The 13,842-nt window shown below is 55.7% G+C and overlaps 16 non-coding genes across 16 annotated transcripts; all 16 read left to right on the top strand.

Annotated features, from left to right (window-relative positions):
• The first annotated feature begins 182 nt into the window (after nucleotides 1–182).
• On the top strand, nucleotides 183–374 carry LOC140585189 (U2 spliceosomal RNA). The gene has a single exon (XR_011987149.1). It is a non-coding gene; the product is annotated as a U2 spliceosomal RNA (small nuclear RNA).
• A 451-nt stretch (nucleotides 375–825) lies between these two features.
• On the top strand, nucleotides 826–939 carry LOC140584678 (U5 spliceosomal RNA). Its single transcript, XR_011986640.1, has one exon. It is a non-coding gene; the product is annotated as a U5 spliceosomal RNA (small nuclear RNA).
• A 195-nt stretch (nucleotides 940–1,134) lies between these two features.
• On the top strand, nucleotides 1,135–1,326 carry LOC140585188 (U2 spliceosomal RNA). Its single transcript, XR_011987148.1, has one exon. It is a non-coding gene; the product is annotated as a U2 spliceosomal RNA (small nuclear RNA).
• Nucleotides 1,327–1,767: 441 nt separating this feature from the next.
• LOC140584677 (U5 spliceosomal RNA) lies at nucleotides 1,768–1,881 on the top strand. The gene has a single exon (XR_011986639.1). It is a non-coding gene; the product is annotated as a U5 spliceosomal RNA (small nuclear RNA).
• Nucleotides 1,882–2,076: 195 nt separating this feature from the next.
• Nucleotides 2,077–2,268, top strand: LOC140585187 (U2 spliceosomal RNA). Its single transcript, XR_011987147.1, has one exon. It is a non-coding gene; the product is annotated as a U2 spliceosomal RNA (small nuclear RNA).
• A 449-nt stretch (nucleotides 2,269–2,717) lies between these two features.
• Nucleotides 2,718–2,831, top strand: LOC140584676 (U5 spliceosomal RNA). Its single transcript, XR_011986638.1, has one exon. It is a non-coding gene; the product is annotated as a U5 spliceosomal RNA (small nuclear RNA).
• A 5,709-nt stretch (nucleotides 2,832–8,540) lies between these two features.
• Nucleotides 8,541–8,734, top strand: LOC140584225 (U2 spliceosomal RNA). Its single transcript, XR_011986202.1, has one exon. It is a non-coding gene; the product is annotated as a U2 spliceosomal RNA (small nuclear RNA).
• A 430-nt stretch (nucleotides 8,735–9,164) lies between these two features.
• LOC140584675 (U5 spliceosomal RNA) lies at nucleotides 9,165–9,278 on the top strand. Its single transcript, XR_011986637.1, has one exon. It is a non-coding gene; the product is annotated as a U5 spliceosomal RNA (small nuclear RNA).
• Nucleotides 9,279–9,473: 195 nt separating this feature from the next.
• On the top strand, nucleotides 9,474–9,665 carry LOC140585186 (U2 spliceosomal RNA). Its single transcript, XR_011987146.1, has one exon. It is a non-coding gene; the product is annotated as a U2 spliceosomal RNA (small nuclear RNA).
• A 450-nt stretch (nucleotides 9,666–10,115) lies between these two features.
• On the top strand, nucleotides 10,116–10,229 carry LOC140584673 (U5 spliceosomal RNA). The gene has a single exon (XR_011986635.1). It is a non-coding gene; the product is annotated as a U5 spliceosomal RNA (small nuclear RNA).
• A 195-nt stretch (nucleotides 10,230–10,424) lies between these two features.
• On the top strand, nucleotides 10,425–10,616 carry LOC140585185 (U2 spliceosomal RNA). Its single transcript, XR_011987145.1, has one exon. It is a non-coding gene; the product is annotated as a U2 spliceosomal RNA (small nuclear RNA).
• Nucleotides 10,617–11,065: 449 nt separating this feature from the next.
• LOC140584672 (U5 spliceosomal RNA) lies at nucleotides 11,066–11,179 on the top strand. Its single transcript, XR_011986634.1, has one exon. It is a non-coding gene; the product is annotated as a U5 spliceosomal RNA (small nuclear RNA).
• A 195-nt stretch (nucleotides 11,180–11,374) lies between these two features.
• On the top strand, nucleotides 11,375–11,566 carry LOC140585184 (U2 spliceosomal RNA). Its single transcript, XR_011987144.1, has one exon. It is a non-coding gene; the product is annotated as a U2 spliceosomal RNA (small nuclear RNA).
• A 447-nt stretch (nucleotides 11,567–12,013) lies between these two features.
• Nucleotides 12,014–12,127, top strand: LOC140584671 (U5 spliceosomal RNA). Its single transcript, XR_011986633.1, has one exon. It is a non-coding gene; the product is annotated as a U5 spliceosomal RNA (small nuclear RNA).
• A 195-nt stretch (nucleotides 12,128–12,322) lies between these two features.
• Nucleotides 12,323–12,514, top strand: LOC140585183 (U2 spliceosomal RNA). Its single transcript, XR_011987143.1, has one exon. It is a non-coding gene; the product is annotated as a U2 spliceosomal RNA (small nuclear RNA).
• A 442-nt stretch (nucleotides 12,515–12,956) lies between these two features.
• Nucleotides 12,957–13,070, top strand: LOC140584670 (U5 spliceosomal RNA). The gene has a single exon (XR_011986632.1). It is a non-coding gene; the product is annotated as a U5 spliceosomal RNA (small nuclear RNA).
• The last annotated feature ends 772 nt before the right edge of the window (nucleotides 13,071–13,842 follow it).

The raw sequence follows: 13,842 nt of genomic DNA, 5'->3' as shown, positions 1-13,842 counted from the left end.
CAAAGGAAGACTGGGCCCGGCTTAGCGGCTGGCGTTAGGTGCCCGGTGGCGCGGCTGTGGTCTCCCTGGATCACGCGTGGACTCGCCGGGCGACACCTGCCAGAGGGGCTGGTGAGGGCTGAGCCGCGCCAGCTCCGTCGGCATCCCGCATGCCGGCGCCCGGCGGGGCGCAATTTGTGGGTATCGCTTCTCGGCCTTTTGGCTAAGATCAAGTGTAGTATCTGTTCTTATCAGTTTAATATCTGATACGTCCCCCATGGAGGGGACCACATATTAAACGGATTTTTGGAACAGGGAGCCGGAAGTGGGGCTTGCCCCGTCCGCTCCACGCATCGACCCGGTATTGCAGTGCTTCCGGGAATGGTGCACCTCTACTGCCCCCTGTTGTCGAAAGGCAGAACTGACTGACTGACTGACTGACTGACTGACTGACTGACTGACTGACTGACTGACTGACTGACTGGAGTGAGTGAGTGAGTGACTAATAGACTGAGTGCTGTGAGGGGGGGGGCCCTGTCTGTGCGTGGCCCCCGTTTCCCGCCGGTTTTCTTTTTTTTTTTTTTTTTTTTTTTTTTTTTTTTAAAGGAAGGTGACACACTGTTTGTGCGGTGGACAGCTGCGCTGAGGTAAGGCATGATGTCATCTTTGCCTTTTGAATTTCCCCTCATGTTTGTTAAAATGATTGCTGTCTTTTGAGAGGACAGGAGGACAGGGAGGAGTCGGGGCCCCGAGGACGGCGGCTGCGACGCCCCTGGGCATTCTACTCCGAGCGGGGGCGTCACGCAGGCCCGGCTAACGGCGACGGGCTTGGCGGCGGCCCCATATCGACTCGGGTCTCTCTTCATCCCGTATAAATCTTTCGCCTTTTACTAAAGATTTCCGTGGAGAGGGATAGCGATGAGTTCATGGTATTTTTGGAGGCTCTGCCCAAGCAGAGCTGCACTGCTGCTGTCAAAGGAAGACTGGGCCCGGCTTAGCGGCTGGCGTTAGGTGCCCGGTGGCGCGGCTGTGGTCTCCCTGGATCACGCGTGGACTCGCCGGGCGACACCTGCCAGAGGGGCTGGTGAGGGCTGAGCCGCGCCAGCTCCGTCGGCATCCCGCATGCCGGCGCCCGGCGGGGCGCAATTTGTGGGTATCGCTTCTCGGCCTTTTGGCTAAGATCAAGTGTAGTATCTGTTCTTATCAGTTTAATATCTGATACGTCCCCCATGGAGGGGACCACATATTAAACGGATTTTTGGAACAGGGAGCCGGAAGTGGGGCTTGCCCCGTCCGCTCCACGCATCGACCCGGTATTGCAGTGCTTCCGGGAATGGTGCACCTCTACTGCCCCCTGTTGTCGAAAGGCAGAACTGACTGACTGACTGACTGACTGACTGACTGACTGACTGACTGACTGACTGACTGAGTGAGTGAGTGAGTGACTAATAGACTGAGTGCTGTGAGGGGGGGGGCCCTGTCTGTGCGTGGCCCCCGTTTCCCGCCGTTTTTCTTTTTTTTTTTTTTTTTTTTTTTTTTTTTTTAAAGGAAGGTGACACACTGTTTGTGCGGTGGACAGCTGCGCTGAGGTAAGGCATGATGTCATCTTTGCCTTTTGAATTTCCCCTCATGTTTGTTAAAATGATTGCTGTCTTTTGAGAGGACAGGAGGACAGGGAGGAGTCGGGGCCCCGAGGACGGCGGCTGCGACGCCCCTGGGCATTCTACTCCGAGCGGGGGCGTCACGCAGGCCCGGCTAACGGCGACGGGCTTGGCGGCGGCCCCATATCGACTCGGGTCTCTCTTCATCCCGTATAAATCTTTCGCCTTTTACTAAAGATTTCCGTGGAGAGGGATAGCGATGAGTTCATGGTATTTTTGGAGGCTCTGCCCAAGCAGAGCTGCACTGCTGCTGTCAAAGGAAGACTGGGCCCGGCTTAGCGGCTGGCGTTAGGTGCCCGGTGGCGCGGCTGTGGTCTCCCTGGATCACGCGTGGACTCGCCGGGCGACACCTGCCAGAGGGGCTGGTGAGGGCTGAGCCGCGCCAGCTCCGTCGGCATCCCGCATGCCGGCGCCCGGCGGGGCGCAATTTGTGGGTATCGCTTCTCGGCCTTTTGGCTAAGATCAAGTGTAGTATCTGTTCTTATCAGTTTAATATCTGATACGTCCCCCATGGAGGGGACCACATATTAAACGGATTTTTGGAACAGGGAGCCGGAAGTGGGGCTTGCCCCGTCCGCTCCACGCATCGACCCGGTATTGCAGTGCTTCCGGGAATGGTGCACCTCTACTGCCCCCTGTTGTCGAAAGGCAGAACTGACTGACTGACTGACTGACTGACTGACTGACTGACTGACTGACTGACTGACTGACTGAGTGAGTGAGTGAGTGACTAATAGACTGAGTGCTGTGAGGGGGGGGGCCCTGTCTGTGCGTGGCCCCCGTTTCCCGCCGTTTTTCTTTTTTTTTTTTTTTTTTTTTTTTTTTTTTTTTTTAAAGGAAGGTGACACACTGTTTGTGCGGTGGACAGCTGCGCTGAGGTAAGGCATGATGTCATCTTTGCCTTTTGAATTTCCCCTCATGTTTGTTAAAATGATTGCTGTCTTTTGAGAGGACAGGAGGACAGGGAGGAGTCGGGGCCCCGAGGACGGCGGCTGCGACGCCCCTGGGCATTCTACTCCGAGCGGGGGCGTCACGCAGGCCCGGCTAACGGCGACGGGCTTGGCGGCGGCCCCATATCGACTCGGGTCTCTCTTCATCCCGTATAAATCTTTCGCCTTTTACTAAAGATTTCCGTGGAGAGGGATAGCGATGAGTTCATGGTATTTTTGGAGGCTCTGCCCAAGCAGAGCTGCACTGCTGCTGTCAAAGGAAGACTGGGCCCGGCTTAGCGGCTGGCGTTAGGTGCCCGGTGGCGCGGCTGTGGTCTCCCTGGATCACGCGTGGACTCGCCGGGCGACACCTGCCAGAGGGGCTGGTGAGGGCTGAGCCGCGCCAGCTCCGTCGGCATCCCGCATGCCGGCGCCCGGCGGGGCGCAATTTGTGGGTATCGCTTCTCGGCCTTTTGGCTAAGATCAAGTTTTTAAAAACTTTTGGCGTTTTTCTTAGCCGTTTTACCCGTCGTGTTTTTTAGTTTAGCGGATACCAAGGGGATCCTAATGCGTGCCCAGCAGGTGGCCTGACCGCCGCTGCCACGGGGTGAACCTTGGTATCCTGTTTTAGTGTTTTTCAGCCCTTGTTTGTTTTTATTCACTTTTATTATTTTATTTTTTAGTCTAGTTTTTAGCTCAGCCCGTCTTGGACTACGGCGGAAGGACCTCTGGAACACTGCGCCTTGCTCCACTCCGAGTGGGACGGCTGATGCCGGAGCACCCCAGCTGGAGGATGGCAGCTACGACTCCCAGGACGGCAGTGACGGCCCCAGCGGCGGCTCCAGTGGCCGGGACGACCCCCTCCTCCGGACCGGGTCCGATGGTAGGTGGCGGTCTGCTTAACACGGCCCGGTTCCGTTGGAGGAACCTGGATGGAGAGGCCCAGTTTCACGACAGGGTCTTCTTCATCCGGGAGGTGGTGTTTGGTGTGCTGGGCTTTAAGCTGGAGGACCTGATCTGCGTCCAGAGGAACCATCCCCAGAGGTTTCTGGATGTTACCTTGGCCTCTGAGGAGGCATACCGGAGGGTGCTGGAGCAGAGCAAGTCCGACCACCCGCTCTTGAATATGTACTCGGTTGAGCCCTTGTGGTTTACGGACAAGCGGGTGGTAACGGTGCATGTGTTCAATCCTTACGTGTCGGCGGAGGCCGTCTGCCATTTTCTCACTAAACACGTTGAGGTTTTACCAGGACACAGAGACGTCCGGGACGAGCTGGGTGTGTGGAATGGGCGCCGCCAGTTTCAGGTGCGACTGCGGCCGGATGGAAAGGGGGGATATCTTCATCCCCCAGCCTACTTTTCCATCGGGCCCAACAGGGGGTACCTGTTCTACACTGGACAGCCTACCTTCTGCCGGTCGTGCCAGGGCCATGGACACAAGGCGGAGGACTGCCCGGACCTTAAGTGCCGTAACTGCCTTGAGCCCGGGCACATGGCTAAGGACTGTAAGGGCCCCCAACGTTGCCGCCACTGTAGCAGCGAGGAGCACCTGGCCCGTGTCTGCCCCCAGCGCTCCTATGCGGGCGTTCTGGCGGGTGGTGGGCAGGTGAGGCGGGTGCCGGACCGGGAGCTGCTCCCTGCCCCAAAGCCAGGGGGGCCTCAGGAGAGGTCAGTGGGGGCCCAGGAAGAAGTGGCCAGGTCCCCAGTGAAGACCCCGTTGGGGGCTGAGGGGCCCCGGGCTCAGGCTGGGCAGTCCCCGCAGGCCCGGGCCGGGGTCACCAAAAGGAAGAAGAAGGGTGACCCCAAGGACAAAACTAAGAAGACGAGGAAGGAAGCAGAGGAGGCAACAGGTACCCCCAAGGAGGCGGCGCCCCCAGCTGAGGCCCCTGTACAGGTCGTATCGCCCCCCGCCCCCAAAACAGAAGATATAAGTTGGAATTTGTCAATGTTGTCCCCAGCCCTTCCCCAGGAGGACATTACCTTTTCGGGCCTGGAGGTTTCACCAAACGACCAGGCCTACCTGGAGGACTCCATGCTGGGGAAAATTCTGGGCATGAGCGGGGAGGGGGAACAGGGGTCTTAATAGCTGGTTTTAGGGTTTATAGTTTTTAAAATTTTTATGGTTTTAATTTCTTATTGTTTTATTCTTTTTTTAATCCCCCCATGGCTGATTTTAAAATTTTTACTGTTAACGTCAGAGGGTTGAGGAACCCAGTCAAAAGGGCCGCGGTCTTTGATGAACTGACATCCTCCCCTTTCAATCTCTGTTTCTTGCAGGAAGTCCACCTCAGGGACCAGCGGGACGTGGCTCTTTTCTCACAAGCGTGGAAGAGGGGTAAGTCCTGCTGGAGCGTTGGTGGTGTCCATTCTTCAGGCGTCGGCATCCTTTTTGGTGACCGGGCCTTTGAGAATGTGAGTACCTTCACTGTAGTGCAGGGAAGGGTTTTGGGAGTGGACGCCACCTGGAGAGGTCAGCACATCCGGGCGATGTGCGTTTACGCTCCAGTGGAGGCCTCGTCCCGCATTGCGCTTTTTGAGGAGCTGGCCCAGTTTTGTGTCACTAATAGACACATAATTTTAGGAGGGGACTTCAATACTTTTTTAGAAGGGAAAGGGGATGTCAGCACTAAACATTTTAGGAATTTGATCCGCAGCCTCAACCTCTCTGATGGTTTTAAAACGTGCAACCCCACAGATCCGGGCCATACCTGGCACAACAGTCGTGGGGCCAGCAGCCGTATTGATTATATTTTAGCTTCGCCCTCTGTTGTTTTTAGGAAGGTTTTGAGGTCTCCACGGTGGTACTCGGACCATACATCGGTCGAGGCCACAGTTTCCATTGACGCCCCTACCTTCGGGAGGGGCTATTGGAAGCTGAACGTGGAGATCTTAGAAGAGAGAGACTTTAGGTCTCTCTTCCTGGATCATTTTACTGCGTGGCGGGGCTGTAAGGCAGCCTACGTCTCCACGGCCGCATGGTGGGAGAGCGTAAAAGAGAGGGTTAGAGCTCTAGCTATCCACTATTGCGGCCAGCGTAAAGCTAAAAGGCTTTACGAAATCCAACGGCTAGAGACCAGGCTGCAGAGGGAGTATGCCCGCCACAACAACGGAGGGGCTTTTAACTTTGAGGAGGTGCAGGCAGCCAAAGCTAAGCTGAGGGGCCTGCACGAGCAATCGGCTGCGGCCTCCTTGTTTTGGGCCAGGGCTTTGGAAAGGGAGGAGAATGAGAAATGTACAGCCTTCTTCTTTAATAAGGTGAAACTGGCCCGTGAGGAAAAGTGTTTCACTGCCCTCCGGGACCAAGGAGGCAACCTGGTCTCCGATTCGGCCCGGATGCTGGAGGTTGCTAAATGTTTTTACGGTGACCTTTTTAAGAAAAGGGAGACCGAACCTGAGCTAGGGGAGCAGTTTTTATCTAAACTCAAACCTAGTCTTCCCAGTGAGGCAAGGGACAGCTTAGATGCCCCCTTCACTCTAGCCGAGCTGACTGAGGTGCTAGGCAAAATGAACCGGCGCAAAGTTCCTGGTCTCGATGGACTCCCCGTGGAATTCTATTCCACGTTTTGGGAAGTCCTCGGGCCGGAGCTGCTAGAAGTGGCTGAGGACGTGCAGCGTCAGGGCATGCTCACCAAGAGCATGCGGTCAGGGGTCTTGTCTTTGTTGTACAAGAAGGGCGATCGTGCCGAACTTGGCAACTGGAGACCCCTGACAATGCTTTGCGTAGATGCAAAGATCATAGCAAAGACCCTAACTGAGCGCCTAAAAAAGGCCATGACCCACCTGGTTCATAGTGACCAGACTTGCGGGGTCCCGGGTCGATCTGCGACTTGGAATTTACATTTAATTCGGGACGCGATCGCCTGGGCTGAGGACAGGAATGTCCCTCTGGCACTCGTTAGCTTGGACCAGGAGAAGGCGTTTGACCGAGTGGACCACTGCTTCCTGTTTGGGGTATTGAGCAGGCTAGGTTTTGGGCCTAAGTTCTTGGGATGGGTTCATGCGCTTTATACTGAGGTTGGTAGCCATGTGTCGATTAATGGTTCCCTCAGTGATTGGGTTCCCCAGTCAAGTGGAGTGAGGCAGGGTTGCCCTCTCTCCCCCCTCCTCTACGCTCTATATATAGAGCCGTTGGCGAGCGCCATCCGTGCCCATCCAGGTATCAACGGCCTGATCCTGCCAGGGAGTGGGGGCCTGACGGTAAAGCTGGCCCAGTACGCAGACGATACCACTCTGTTTGTGTGCTCGGACCATGCGCTCGGTCACGCCCTGGGCTTGGTGCAGGCGTTCGGGAAGGCCTCCGGGGCTGCACTTAACCTGAGCAAGTCGGTGGTCAAGTACTTTGGCAGCTGGAAGGCGAGAGAGGACGTCCCGGGGGGGCTCACTCTCTGCGGCGGCCCTCTCAAGGTGTTGGGGGTTAACTTTCTTTCGAAAGGTGCTGCCCGGGTAAACTGGGAAGAGCGTTTGACGATCGCCAGGCGGAAGATGGGGATGTGGAAGGCCAGGTCCCTGTCCTTCCTGGGTAAGGTTCTCGCCTTGAAGGTTGATATCCTTCCCACCCTCCTCTACCTCGCCCATGTGTTCCCCATGCCCCGCTTCATGCGGAGAGGCTTAACTAAGGATGTGTTTAACCTTGTTTGGGGCGGCAGGTATGAGTATGTGAGGAGGGAAGTGATGTACCTTGGAAAGGACAGTGGGGGGAGGGATGTTCCTGACTTCCCTCTCAAGCTTGACTGCCTGTTCTTCTCCCAGATCTGTGCACGTCTGGTGGCTCCCCTAGAACACCCCCACCAGTATTTTGTTCACTTGTGGCTGGCCCTGCCCATGAGACGTCTGTTGACGTCGTGGTCCAACGCCGGGCCCAAGGCGGAGACGCTGCCGACCCACTATCACCATGCTATTAAGTGGAGTAAGTCTCTTCCGGCAGGTCTCCCCCCAGGGACCCTCACCAGGCACCGAGCCCTGTATCGGGCTGTGCTGGTGAAGAGGGGAACCCGTGCTGTGCTGGGCCTGGAGAAGGACACCTGGACCAGGATCCAGCCCAAGGGGTTGGATAACCGGCTGCAGGACCTGAACTGGCAGTGTGTGCATGGTAAGCTGCCGGTCAGGGATGTACTGTACAGGCACAAGCTGACCAGACACTCAGGCTGCCCACGTCCCGAGTGCTCAGAGGAGGAGACCCTCAGGCACGCCTTTTGGGACTGTGGGTATGCCAGGGAGGTCTGGAGATCAGTGCAAGGCCTGTGCAGGAAACTAGACCCGCAGTTTGTGTTGTCCTACGATAAGGTGATGATGGGGTGGCCCCAAGGTCCTCAGACTCCCTTCCCGCCCCGGATGTGGCTGCTGATCAGCATGACCAAACGTGAACTTTGGAATGCAAGGTCGGCACTCATCCATAAAGGGGCAGATTTGAGGGCCTGGGGATTATATCGAAAGATTGTGGCGGACTTGGATTTCAGGATGGAGCGGGACATCATCCAGTGGGGCTACCACGAGGCCAAGGAAAGGTGGAAGGGCCTTCTGCGGCCATAGCCCCACTAACATCTTGGTGAGTACGAGCTCCATCCAGGAAGGTCGGTGTGGCACGTGAGTTGTGAACGCACGCACCTTATACTGTGCCTTTCTTGGTGGTGCGTTAATGTTTTTTTTCAGTGTCACACCATAAAGTTCACAAGGATCGGAAACCCTTTGCAATGGGATTTTAAGCCTGGGGGTGATTTTGAAAATAACCACTGACACTCAATGGTTTTTGATTAATATTTGCTTATTTATTGAATGTCTGGTGTGGTTTATGTAGTTTATATTTAAATTTTAAACTCTGATATGGGCTGAATTTTAAAATGTCTTGTTTGAAATCCTCTTAAGGAGATTATAATTGTAATATTTTATTGATTGAAATAAAAATTGTAATTGAATTTGAAATAGCCGGAATGATGAGTGAAGGTTGGCCGAGTTGATGAAGCGACGGGTATCCAACTCTGACTGGTACAAAAAAAAAAAAAAAAAAAAAAAAATCTGTTCTTATCAGTTTAATATCTGATACGTCCCCCATGGAGGGGACCACATATTAAACGGATTTTTGGAACAGGGAGCCGGAAGTGGGGCTTGCCCCGTCCGCTCCACGCATCGACCCGGTATTGCAGTGCTTCCGGGAATGGTGCACCTCTACTGCCCCCTGTTGTCGAAAGGCAGAACTGACTGACTGACTGACTGACTGACTGACTGACTGACTGAGTGAGTGAGTGAGTGACTAATAGACTGAGTGCTGTGAGGGGGGGGGCCCTGTCTGTGCGTGGCCCCCGTTTCCCGCCGTTTTTCTTTTTTTTTTTTTTTTTTTTTTTTTTTTTTTTTTTTAAAGGAAGGTGACACACTGTTTGTGCGGTGGACAGCTGCGCTGAGGTAAGGCATGATGTCATCTTTGCCTTTTGAATTTCCCCTCATGTTTGTTAAAATGATTGCTGTCTTTTGAGAGGACAGGAGGACAGGGAGGAGTCGGGGCCCCGAGGACGGCGGCTGCGACGCCCCTGGGCATTCTACTCCGAGCGGGGGCGTCACGCAGGCCCGGCTAACGGCGACGGGCTTGGCGGCGGCCCCATATCGACTCGGGTCTCTCTTCATCCCGTATAAATCTTTCGCCTTTTACTAAAGATTTCCGTGGAGAGGGATAGCGATGAGTTCATGGTATTTTTGGAGGCTCTGCCCAAGCAGAGCTGCACTGCTGCTGTCAAAGGAAGACTGGGCCCGGCTTAGCGGCTGGCGTTAGGTGCCCGGTGGCGCGGCTGTGGTCTCCCTGGATCACGCGTGGACTCGCCGGGCGACACCTGCCAGAGGGGCTGGTGAGGGCTGAGCCGCGCCAGCTCCGTCGGCATCCCGCATGCCGGCGCCCGGCGGGGCGCAATTTGTGGGTATCGCTTCTCGGCCTTTTGGCTAAGATCAAGTGTAGTATCTGTTCTTATCAGTTTAATATCTGATACGTCCCCCATGGAGGGGACCACATATTAAACGGATTTTTGGAACAGGGAGCCGGAAGTGGGGCTTGCCCCGTCCGCTCCACGCATCGACCCGGTATTGCAGTGCTTCCGGGAATGGTGCACCTCTACTGCCCCCTGTTGTCGAAAGGCAGAACTGACTGACTGACTGACTGACTGACTGACTGACTGACTGACTGACTGACTGACTGACTGACTGAGTGAGTGAGTGAGTGACTAATAGACTGAGTGCTGTGAGGGGGGGGGCCCTGTCTGTGCGTGGCCCCCGTTTCCCGCCGGTTTTCTTTTTTTTTTTTTTTTTTTTTTTTTTTTTTTTAAAGGAAGGTGACACACTGTTTGTGCGGTGGACAGCTGCGCTGAGGTAAGGCATGATGTCATCTTTGCCTTTTGAATTTCCCCTCATGTTTGTTAAAATGATTGCTGTCTTTTGAGAGGACAGGAGGACAGGGAGGAGTCGGGGCCCCGAGGACGGCGGCTGCGACGCCCCTGGGCATTCTACTCCGAGCGGGGGCGTCACGCAGGCCCGGCTAACGGCGACGGGCTTGGCGGCGGCCCCATATCGACTCGGGTCTCTCTTCATCCCGTATAAATCTTTCGCCTTTTACTAAAGATTTCCGTGGAGAGGGATAGCGATGAGTTCATGGTATTTTTGGAGGCTCTGCCCAAGCAGAGCTGCACTGCTGCTGTCAAAGGAAGACTGGGCCCGGCTTAGCGGCTGGCGTTAGGTGCCCGGTGGCGCGGCTGTGGTCTCCCTGGATCACGCGTGGACTCGCCGGGCGACACCTGCCAGAGGGGCTGGTGAGGGCTGAGCCGCGCCAGCTCCGTCGGCATCCCGCATGCCGGCGCCCGGCGGGGCGCAATTTGTGGGTATCGCTTCTCGGCCTTTTGGCTAAGATCAAGTGTAGTATCTGTTCTTATCAGTTTAATATCTGATACGTCCCCCATGGAGGGGACCACATATTAAACGGATTTTTGGAACAGGGAGCCGGAAGTGGGGCTTGCCCCGTCCGCTCCACGCATCGACCCGGTATTGCAGTGCTTCCGGGAATGGTGCACCTCTACTGCCCCCTGTTGTCGAAAGGCAGAACTGACTGACTGACTGACTGACTGACTGACTGACTGACTGACTGACTGACTGACTGACTGACTGAGTGAGTGAGTGAGTGACTAATAGACTGAGTGCTGTGAGGGGGGGGGCCCTGTCTGTGCGTGGCCCCCGTTTCCCGCCGGTTTTCTTTTTTTTTTTTTTTTTTTTTTTTTTTTTTTAAAGGAAGGTGACACACTGTTTGTGCGGTGGACAGCTGCGCTGAGGTAAGGCATGATGTCATCTTTGCCTTTTGAATTTCCCCTCATGTTTGTTAAAATGATTGCTGTCTTTTGAGAGGACAGGAGGACAGGGAGGAGTCGGGGCCCCGAGGACGGCGGCTGCGACGCCCCTGGGCATTCTACTCCGAGCGGGGGCGTCACGCAGGCCCGGCTAACGGCGACGGGCTTGGCGGCGGCCCCATATCGACTCGGGTCTCTCTTCATCCCGTATAAATCTTTCGCCTTTTACTAAAGATTTCCGTGGAGAGGGATAGCGATGAGTTCATGGTATTTTTGGAGGCTCTGCCCAAGCAGAGCTGCACTGCTGCTGTCAAAGGAAGACTGGGCCCGGCTTAGCGGCTGGCGTTAGGTGCCCGGTGGCGCGGCTGTGGTCTCCCTGGATCACGCGTGGACTCGCCGGGCGACACCTGCCAGAGGGGCTGGTGAGGGCTGAGCCGCGCCAGCTCCGTCGGCATCCCGCATGCCGGCGCCCGGCGGGGCGCAATTTGTGGGTATCGCTTCTCGGCCTTTTGGCTAAGATCAAGTGTAGTATCTGTTCTTATCAGTTTAATATCTGATACGTCCCCCATGGAGGGGACCACATATTAAACGGATTTTTGGAACAGGGAGCCGGAAGTGGGGCTTGCCCCGTCCGCTCCACGCATCGACCCGGTATTGCAGTGCTTCCGGGAATGGTGCACCTCTACTGCCCCCTGTTGTCGAAAGGCAGGCACTGACTGACTGACTGACTGACTGACTGACTGACTGACTGACTGACTGACTGACTGAGTGAGTGAGTGAGTGACTAATAGACTGAGTGCTGTGAGGGGGGGGGCCCTGTCTGTGCGTGGCCCCCGTTTCCCGCCGTTTTTCTTTTTTTTTTTTTTTTTTTTTTTTTTTTTTTTTTTTAAAGGAAGGTGACACACTGTTTGTGCGGTGGACAGCTGCGCTGAGGTAAGGCATGATGTCATCTTTGCCTTTTGAATTTCCCCTCATGTTTGTTAAAATGATTGCTGTCTTTTGAGAGGACAGGAGGACAGGGAGGAGTCGGGGCCCCGAGGACGGCGGCTGCGACGCCCCTGGGCATTCTACTCCGAGCGGGGGCGTCACGCAGGCCCGGCTAACGGCGACGGGCTTGGCGGCGGCCCCATATCGACTCGGGTCTCTCTTCATCCCGTATAAATCTTTCGCCTTTTACTAAAGATTTCCGTGGAGAGGGATAGCGATGAGTTCATGGTATTTTTGGAGGCTCTGCCCAAGCAGAGCTGCACTGCTGCTGTCAAAGGAAGACTGGGCCCGGCTTAGCGGCTGGCGTTAGGTGCCCGGTGGCGCGGCTGTGGTCTCCCTGGATCACGCGTGGACTCGCCGGGCGACACCTGCCAGAGGGGCTGGTGAGGGCTGAGCCGCGCCAGCTCCGTCGGCATCCCGCATGCCGGCGCCCGGCGGGGCGCAATTTGTGGGTATCGCTTCTCGGCCTTTTGGCTAAGATCAAGTGTAGTATCTGTTCTTATCAGTTTAATATCTGATACGTCCCCCATGGAGGGGACCACATATTAAACGGATTTTTGGAACAGGGAGCCGGAAGTGGGGCTTGCCCCGTCCGCTCCACGCATCGACCCGGTATTGCAGTGCTTCCGGGAATGGTGCACCTCTACTGCCCCCTGTTGTCGAAAGGCAGAACTGACTGACTGACTGACTGACTGACTGACTGACTGACTGACTGACTGACTGACTGAGTGAGTGAGTGAGTGACTAATAGACTGAGTGCTGTGAGGGGGGGGGCCCTGTCTGTGCGTGGCCCCCGTTTCCCGCCGTTTTTTTTTTTTTTTTTTTTTTTTTTTTTTTTTTTTTTAAAGGAAGGTGACACACTGTTTGTGCGGTGGACAGCTGCGCTGAGGTAAGGCATGATGTCATCTTTGCCTTTTGAATTTCCCCTCATGTTTGTTAAAATGATTGCTGTCTTTTGAGAGGACAGGAGGACAGGGAGGAGTCGGGGCCCCGAGGACGGCGGCTGCGACGCCCCTGGGCATTCTACTCCGAGCGGGGGCGTCACGCAGGCCCGGCTAACGGCGACGGGCTTGGCGGCGGCCCCATATCGACTCGGGTCTCTCTTCATCCCGTATAAATCTTTCGCCTTTTACTAAAGATTTCCGTGGAGAGGGATAGCGATGAGTTCATGGTATTTTTGGAGGCTCTGCCCAAGCAGAGCTGCACTGCTGCTGTCAAAGGAAGACTGGGCCCGGCTTAGCGGCTGGCGTTAGGTGCCCGGTGGCGCGGCTGTGGTCTCCCTGGATCACGCGTGGACTCGCCGGGCGACACCTGCCAGAGGGGCTGGTGAGGGCTGAGCCGCGCCAGCTCCGTCGGCATCCCGCATGCCGGCGCCCGGCGGGGCGCAATTTGTGGGTATCGCTTCTCGGCCTTTTGGCTAAGATCAAGTGCTGCTTTTTGGAGGGATTTTTATTGCCAGGTTTTTTAGTGGAGGCAACAGCGAACCTAAAGCGTGACCAGCAGGTGGCTTGACCGCCGCTGCCACGGGGCTAGCTGTTGTCTCCTTTTAGCGCTTTTTTTTATTTTGGGTAGCCCTTGCAAGCCTAACGTGCAGGTTCGGGTGGCTTGACCGCCGTTCCCGCAGGGTGAGCTTGGGGTGTTATTTCCAGCTTTTATTAGTTTAGGCACCCAGCTGGGACACGTCGACTCCCTGCCCGGCTCCCGAGGACTCTCTTGCCCACCATCGCCAGGATGTCCGGGAGCCCACACAGGACCGTCGTAGTCATCCGGCATACAGCAGCCTTCAAGTGGACTCACCAGGAGGAACCGGAGAGTTTCCCGGAGAGACTGACCTTCATCCGGGAGGTGCTCTTCGGCCTCCTGGGACTTACCATGGAAGACATCATCTGTGTGCAGCGCAACCAGTCTTCGGCCTTCTTCTATGTGACTTGCACTACGGAAGAGGGCTACAAGAAGATGCTGGTTGCATGCAGC

Source organism: Paramormyrops kingsleyae, unplaced genomic scaffold, assembly GCF_048594095.1.
Source record: "Paramormyrops kingsleyae isolate MSU_618 unplaced genomic scaffold, PKINGS_0.4 ups31, whole genome shotgun sequence".
In the NCBI taxonomy this organism is placed as follows: domain Eukaryota; kingdom Metazoa; phylum Chordata; class Actinopteri; order Osteoglossiformes; family Mormyridae; genus Paramormyrops; species Paramormyrops kingsleyae.
This window is presented reverse-complemented; position numbering and strand designations above follow the sequence as displayed.